The sequence below is a fragment of the Hoplias malabaricus genome, chromosome 5, assembly GCF_029633855.1.
Source record: "Hoplias malabaricus isolate fHopMal1 chromosome 5, fHopMal1.hap1, whole genome shotgun sequence".
NCBI classification, from domain to species: domain Eukaryota; kingdom Metazoa; phylum Chordata; class Actinopteri; order Characiformes; family Erythrinidae; genus Hoplias; species Hoplias malabaricus.
In genome coordinates, this window is record NC_089804.1 from 37,716,137 (window position 1) to 37,725,323 (window position 9,187).

A 9,187-nucleotide genomic window follows, 5' to 3' on the forward strand; every position below is an offset into this window, starting at 1 on the left:
GACAGTCACCCGGAGGAAACCCACGCAGACACCGGGAGAACACACCACACTCCTCACAGACAGTCACCCGGAGGAAACCCATGCGGACACAAGGAGAACACACCAACTCCTCACAGACAGTCACCCGGAGGAAACCCATGCGAACACAAGGAGAACACACCACACTCCTCACAGACAGTCACCCGGAGCGAGACTCGAACCCACAACATCCAGGTCCCTGGAGCTATGTGACTGCAACACTACCTGCTGCACCACTGTGCTGCCCAATATTAATAATAATAATAATAACAACTATTAACAGAAGCTGCAATCACAGTGTTCTCCTCCAAGCCTGTTGAGTCCTCTCAGAGCACTGTGGTAGCAGCAATTTGAAAAGGTACGGTGACACTTCACAAGTCTTGGGCAAAGGTCCTACCACTTTTCTCCCTAAAACAACAACCTTGTCTTTAGAAGTGATAAGGTGTTACACTTTTCATAGTCTTTTCTCCAGGCAGAACAAAGGGATTGGACCCAATCCTTGTATCTCTCCCTGTTTCTCTCTCTCTCTTTCTCCCTGGGCAGAGTAGGGGTCTGGCAAAAAAAAGTGAGGGAGCAGGGGTGGAGGGAGGGAGAGGGAGAGAGAGATAAAGACGACTTCAGAGCAATTATTCCACGGTTGAATGTGAGCAGTTCTGTCTGTTTTGCCTGTTCCCTATCCACACCGTGATGGCCTGTGTGAAGATGGTGTCAGAGTAGAGTTATTTCATTATAAGCACCCGCTGTCAGGTTTTATTTCTTTATATTCATTTCTTATTTCTATATTTTTTATTTGTTCATTTATTCATTTATTCATTTATTGTGGTTGTTCAAATGTATTCCTTTAATAAAACATCACTGGAGCTCAATGTGCTTGGAGGGGAATGCAAAACGCCCAGCTCTGTTACAGCAGCTTACTGATGCCCACATTGGCATCAGAGTGAGGGCCATGCGTTCTACCTAGAGAGAGCTAGCCCAGCTGTGGTCATTTGGATTTGGACATGGCTGGCTTTGGCATCACTGAGGACCTGTTCAGTTTATTAACAGCTGAACCACATGGAAGCTCCTTCTTACTCATGCTCTGTATGTGGGAGGGCTCCCACCTGCATATTTTAGTGTATCCCTGCTTCCCAGCTTTCACCAAGACCACTGTTGGGAACCTCAGCCATAAATGTGGTTAAATAAGCAACAATGTCATATTTAAAGGGTGACCTGAGGGTATTTTTGTGTTATTTTAACAGGGACTACAGCGAACCCTTGGTGTGATAGTGTCAGATGTCAGGGAGGAAGCGGGTAAACAACGCAGGGCCCCGCAGTTGTTTTCCAGTGCGGCTCTGCCATTTTTTGAAATTCTGATTTTCCCAGACAACCTGGATGTAAATGCGCAGTCTGAATGTCAGAGGCTCTTTGGGCTGTAACCTGGTTTTGGTGTGGGGCGACTAAACCTATCAGCATGCCAGCAGGAACGAACAAAAGGAGGGAAAACGCGATTTAATGCAGGAACAAAAGGTGAGGTTTTTGAAATATGGCAAATGCCATTAACCCGCCCCGTATTCTGCAGCAGTAATCTGCCAGAAATAATCAGGATTAAAATTAACATACTGAGGGGAAATGAGCCCATTAAAGTGTTTGGTTTGTGGCAGGGTGAAACTAAGAATAGGAATCCGTGCTGCATGTATATATAGTCCTCACACACAAATACACCACACTGATGAATAGTAAATGGCATAAATTCACACTAGCTTGTTTTTATGTGCATGTAGGGACATTACACTGACTTCACTTCATGAAGACTAACCTTAACCTAAACCTTACTTTCATTGCTACTAGCTCAGTACTAACCATAACCATAATATATGAGTGTGTAGACATATTTTGGTCCCCACAATGTGAGAAAAACCTGGTGCGTACACATATGCACAAACACACATACACAATATAGGCTTCTCCATTAGGCAATGGATTACTGTAGCTATCTGAAATGATGCTTGTCCTTCACCTTAACAGAAAATTCCATTGATTTCACAGAGGTTTAAAGCTTTGTACAATAGAACCATCCAGAGTCAGAATTATTCACAGTGCGAACCAATGTCTGAAATGATTCATGCATCTAAAAGCTACATCAATAAATCAATTATCATTATCTTTATTATTATTATCATAATGAACACACTTTCTTACATCTGAGACACTGAATCTTCTGGTTCCTCTCAGTAGGTCATGACCGTCTTAGAAGAAACCACTCTGAATGATCTGAGCAATTATAAAACATGCAGCATTTCTGAAGCATCAGTTGGATTCCTCTTTAAATGACCATTTCAATTGTATTTAAATGCTGTCAAAATGTCCTCCCAAAACGTTTGCTGTGGAGACTTTTCTTTTAGACTCTATAGATGTTTATGTGTGGTTTACGTGCTGTATCTCAGTAGTAAATACATCAACCTCAGTAATATAAGAGAAATATTTGGACATTAATATTTATGTTATATCTTTATGGAGTTTATATCACTATGGACACATTAGGTAGTAAAACAGTAAGCTGCGATATCCACACGCACACGCAGTTTGAGATTCACCTCCACCCTTGCCCTGCTATCAGTGGTCAGCAGAGCATTTCACAGGGCATCCAGAGCACTCGAATCCATGACAACAAGCTTAGCAAATAGGTTGCTTAGCAACTAATCTAGTGAGCGCAGCGCGAGCCTATCAGCGGTGACAATGTTGCCCAATTATCTAATGTTTATTTCTCAGAAGACACCCCCCCCCTCTTTTCTCTTCTCTCTGTGGTGTTTGCTTCAATTTGAGGACATGGGCTAGTGCACTCGGCTAAATTAAACCATGACTGCCTGGCTTTATTTAAGGTGGACAACATCATCATTATTGTCATTACCATCTCCGCTGAGAACAGACATAAACCAGCAGGAGCTGTGGGCAAGGTGCTGTGGTCCATTACGGCTAAATCTGCTGCACAGGGGCTTTAGTTTGCATAAACAATAGAAATAAAAATTCTCATTGTGTATTGAGGATTGGTCTGGGTGAGTTTTAGTCTTTAGAATGCCACATTACTACTGACTGTCCACTGTTCCTGTGCTGGATTCGGAAGCTTAGGTGAGGACTTAATTCAGTGTACGGCCTGTTAGCATTAGCGTTAGCGATAGCAGTGACTCCTATGTAAGAACCAACAGAAATGTCCCAACAAATTTAAACACAGCCCTGAGTCAGAGATCACACTTCATTTGTTTAATGTCCAGTCAAAACAGACAAATCCCCTCCTACCCAAAACTGCTGGAACTGTGGAAGCAGTGAAACCGACTTCTCTAAAGTGCTGAATAAATTTGTGATGAGATGGAGTGGTGTTTATGATCCAGAAGTAACATTCCAATATCAGAAGAGGACCTCTCTAATGTTTTTTTTTTTCCCTGTGGCTGAGTGCCATTAAATTTTTATTGTCATGTTCCAACATCTTGTTTACACCCTTACCAGAAGATCAGACGTGTTTACAGTAGCAAACACAGCACAAAATCTCTATTTATATCCTTGATTTAAGAACAAATGTAAGATGTGCATATTATAAAGTATTAAGCTTGAAAAATAAACCTAGAGTCAAAATATAACCTCCATTTAGGTTCATTTGTCCAAATGTTTTGGAGTTCTCCAAGGCTGTCAGTAAATAAACACTGCAGTAGGATCCCATAATGTTCCCTGTTTCCCATTTCATTCTTCACAATGTTGTTAAGTAGCACTCGAAATGCATTAAAAGCACAACATGAGAAGTCATTATTGTGTTCAATCCACAATATATAAGTGGTCTCAGAGTATCGATCTGTACCTTCCCACCACTGGAGAGTCAGATTTCAGACTCCAGCTAATTGCCTGTTGTTTTTACAGAGCATTTCCACAATTCAGGCTGAAACCCAGCCAGTCGTCCAAATACCATAAAAAGCCAACATCTTAAATTGGATTTTTAAGCCAGTTGGACAGCTGAAGGTGCATTAGGGAGTTATAGGCTATATTGTTTTCTGACTAGTACAAATCAACTGTAAAATATAAAGAAATAGTATATAAAAAAAAGCATTCCAACCTTTTTGGAAAACTAGACCAGGCCAGAGTGCCTGTTTGTGTTGTGGTTCTACTGCTTGGCCGCTGGGGTTTGTGTGTCCTCAATAGCAGACTCAGGTCTGGGTCCAGACGTAAATACAATTTATTACAGACCAAAAAAAAAAAAAAACACCAGAGTGGGAACAATCTTAACGAAGGTTGTGTACCCTTCCTTTCTTGCAGTCCAATCACAGAGCTTGTAAACAGTGACATCACTGAGCAGGCAGTGAGTGGCGAATATCCGCTAGTGGAGGTAGTAGTTCTATCAGTTGGAAACACACAAGTGATAAAATGTATGAAGGACTCAAAACAGCATGGTGGCGCAGCAGGTCATGTCGCAGTCACACAGCTCCAGGGACCTGGAGGTTGTGGGTTCGATTCCCGCTCCGGGTGACTGTCCGTGAGGAGTGTGGTGTGTTCTCCCTGTGTCTGCGTGGGTTTCTTCCGGGTGAGTGTCTGTGAGAAGTGTGGTGTGTTCTCCCTGTGTCTGTGTGGGTTTCCTCCGGGTGACTGTCTATGAGGAGTGTGATGTATTCTCCCTGTGTCTGCGTGGGTTTCCTCCGAGTGACTGTCTGTGAGGAGTGTGGTGTGTTCTCCCCATGTACGCATGGGTTTCTTCCAGGTGCTCTGGTTTCCACCCACAGTCCAAAAACACACGTTGGTAGGTGGATTGGCGACTCAAAAGTGTCCGTAGGTGTGAGTGAATGTGTGTGTTGCCCTGTGAAAGACTGGCGCCCCCTCCAGTGTGTATTCCTGCCTTTCGCCCAATGATTCCAGGTAGGCTCTGGACCCACCGCGACCCTGAACTGGATAAGGGTTACAGATAATGAATGAATGAATTTGTTTGAAGAAGGGCAGAGTCTGCCTGTTGAAAAACGAGTGTTCACATTTTACTCAAACAAATGCAATTGAACCAGCATTAGATAAGATTTATTTGAACCAAAACTGACCATTTCAACATGTCCTATAACTTATAATTATCTCTAGTTCATAGATTATCTTATGTTCACCACATATTATTTAGTGCTTACTTAATTCTGTCTCAAGAGTAATGCAATGTCTGTGGCAAAGTTGAGTTCTGTTTATGTGTTCACTGCCCCTAATCACTAGTGTCTGTGTGTTGCTGTGTGTTCACTTCCACGGATGGGTTAAATGCAGGATCCAAATTTGTTTGCACTGCTGAGTAATGATGATAAAAACACGCCTCATATTTATAGCTGTGAGGAGAAAAAAAAGAAAAGGAAGAACACGAGCTAATGTCCTTCTAGAGGCCAATGAAGAGCGAATTTTAATGTAATGCTTAAAATAACCAACAGAGGGCTCCCTTCTACTGCATGATTTTATGAAATTTACTCCCGTAGCAAAATAATGTCAACTCGCAGCTGTGAATGAGGTAAAGCTTCTATCAGCACTTTAAAAAGTGCTTCCACATTTTTTAATACAAAGTCATTAATAGGGATTTGATGAGAAATTCTCCATTTCAGAGAGACGTCCTCAGTCAGAATTACTCACAATGGTAGTGATAGCAACCGGATGTGTGAAGCGTTTACTACTTCTTTATGCTACGTCACAAAGGGATATTGGCTATTCGTCAGTATCTGAAAGGTTATGGTGGCTGTTGTGAAGTATTTGGCCGGAAATATAAATACATATTCGTGGTAGGTTACATGCAGTGGTTCAAAAGACAAAATCATCCTCAAAGAAAGCACAGATTTTTATTAACACTAGTACATTGTCAGTATTTTACCCCTGTATATATTAGAACATTTAACAGAGAACACTTTGTAGCTTCCTTGGTAATTTTTTAAAAATATATTTTTAATAATTTTTTTTCTAAAATAAAGCACAATTTCAAAACACTGTTAATTCTTTATTGTTTTCCTCACAAAAATATTATTGGAATTCCCCTTAAAGAGCTAAAGTTCACTGTGGTCTCTGATTGGAAACTACACTGATCAGCCATAATATTAAAATGACCTCTTTGTGTCTACAATCATTGTCCACTTTATCAGCTCCACTGATCATATGTGTGCACAGTTCTACAAATACACACTGTAGTTCAGCTTTTGTTTTGCATTTTTAATCACCTTGCACAAAGCAGTTCAGTGACATTGACGTGGTGGTGGGAATATATATATATATATATATATATATATATGTGTGTGTGTGTGTGTGTGTGTGTGTAAATTCAGAGACAGTAGCTCTTCCTACTTTTTACTACAGTTAGTTACTTTAGTTTCTACAGTTTCTACAATTGTAGAACATCTGAGATTTCTTCCAGTGTATCTTTACTAAATGCTGAAAATAAACCTCCAGGAATAAGACCATAATGTTTTAAAACTCTTTGTGTTATTAAGACTTAGAGGTTAACAGAGGTCATGTCAGAACGTTTTTGTCACAGGTTAGTTATAAGAACTGAATTGCAAAATCCCTCCATTTCCAGACCACATCAGAGCCACTCCCACATCTGCCTGAAGTAAGCAAAGACAAGCCCAACCAATATCTTCAGCTGAATTTGGAGGGTGTGTTGTTTATCTTTAGAAACACTCAGCGAAGGCCTCATTTTTTCACACAGGCCTGAAACAGTCCTGTCGTTCTGCCCAAATTAAAACATTGTGACCAACTTGGACTGTGGCCATTTTATGTATTTTTTTCCAGCAATGTTTCAGAGGGTCCTTTATAAAGTAATGAATGTAAAGACAAACTAGATCTTATATCTCATGTTTCTCGTTTTAAGCATATTATACAATATTCAACAAGTTTTAAGGCAGTTTGACTGCCTAAATGATCTCAGAGTAAAGTAGTACGTGTTTCATTATAGTTATGATCATTTTCCTTGCCAATATACGGACATATAGAATAAATTTATCTAGTGAAGGATGAACAGTAAAGCTTGGAAGGTTTATAATCCTTTTATTTAATATTTGGTAAGTAATGTGCTTTACGCTAAGGTTTGTAAGGACATGAGTAACATTTTCCCTGTCCCTAAACAATCTTGATTCATCCAAGTAAAGGCTTGGTTTGGAACCAGTGATCAAGTCTGCTATGGTACAGCATTGAAAATATTAAAGAACTCAGTGCAGAGGCCCTTCAGAAAGAATATGAAGTATCTGTTAGCCTTGGATGTGTTAGACTGTCCTTGCTGTCCTAACAAAGTCTGGCATCTCTGGAATGATGATCTTACAGAAGAATAAAAAATAAATGTAATAAACTAATTATATATAAATAAACTGAAAAGGTCAGTAAATAAAAAATATAACAATTTCTACAAAGTCACAGTCATTAGTGACATTGTGTGTTATAAAGGTTAGAAATATCCCCTTCATGTAGTGAATCTGAAAGGTGGGATGTACAATTTAACTTTCTCAACTTGTATCATTACAGTGGAGAAAATAGATTACTTAAAAAACAGGAAACACCAGATGAACAGAGAAGCAAGCTACAAGCTAAAGTTAGCTAGCAGCTACCTAGCTTCCTCAGTCTGGATTCTTTATTGTGGGTGAAAGAGTGAAGAAACAGTTCTCTCGTCTGTTTTGGGTTAATCATGTATGGAATGTTTCTTCAAAATTGATTACCAAAACAAGAATGACACTAACTCCACTTTCACACTTGCAGTGGTAATGTTGCATTTAGGCATGGTGACGCAGCAAGTTAGTATCGCAGTCACACAGCTCCAGGGGCCTGGAGGTTGTGGGTTCGATTCCCGCTCCGGGTGACTGTCCGTGAGGAGTTGGTGTGTTCTACCTGTGTCTGCGTGGGTCTCCTCCGGGTGACTGTCTGTGAGGAGTGTGGTGTGTTCTCCCTGTGTCTGTGTGGGTTTCCTCCAGGTGACTGTCTGTGAGGAGTTGGTGTGTTCTCCCTGTGTCTGCGTGGGTTTCCTCCACGTGACTGTCTGTGAGGAGTGTGGTGTGTTCTCCCTGTGTCTGCGTGGGTTTCCTCCAGGTGACTGTCTGTGAGGAGTGTGGTGTGTTCTCCCTGTGTCTGTGTGGGTTTCCTGCGGGTGACTGTCTGTGAGGAGTGTAGTGTGTTCTCCCTGTGTCTGAGTGGGATTCCTCCAGGTGACTTTCTGTGAGGAGTGTGGTGTGTTCTCCCCGTGTCTGTGTGGGTGTTCTGGTTTACTCCCACAGTCCAAAAACACAAATTGGTAGGTGGATTGGCGACTCAAAAGTGTCCGTAGGTGTGAGTGTGTGAGTGAATGTGTGTGTATGTCTGTGTTGCCCTGTGAAGGACTGGCGCCCCCTCCAGGGTGTATTCCCGCCTTGCGCGACCCGAAGGGTTACAGATAATGAATGAATGTTGCATTGACCAGTGGGAATCAAGCAGTGTGGGAATCTCTGCTACTCTGCCATGTCACTAATGGCTGATTTATGCATCTGAGATGACTCAAAGCAGAGACTATGTTGTATCCTCCACAAATTCCCAACTCCGTTGTTAGCATTGAATTGAATATAGGTTGAAAAGGATTAGCAAATCATCATATTTTGTTTTTAAATTTATGTTTAACCCATCGTTCCAAACGTCATTGGAATTGGGATTGTAGTATTTCTTAAATGATCGCTGGTCAGAATAATAGGAGAACACTCATAAATAAACATATGACTTCTGCCCATATGACCATTTGGACATACATCCTCTAACTTTACATAAAAGACTTCCCTGAATGTGAATATTTCCGTGCAGCTGGAACGTCTGATTCCCATTAGCTAATTGGCAAGGTCTTTGTGACCTGAGTGCGGAAGAGGATTTAAAACATGAAAGGGCAGGGCAGCCAGTGTCCAGCAGTCTATTTCACAAAGCAGAATTTCACAATTATCAGATAAGTGAGACCAAATGTCAAAAAGGTTCCAACAGAGCAAGGTCCTGAGTCTCAGGCTCATTGTTAACGACTTTAATGTAATACGCAAACAACGTTAAAGTTTCTCAACATCAAACATTAGTTAAATTTTTTGGTGATGTCACAAAATACAACTGCATTTGTTTTGATAAAGTTACAATAAACAATCAACAAATACTGCTTCTTAATGATTTTTCCTATTGTTTTGTTTGTTTGTTTGTTTGTTTTGAAACATTATTA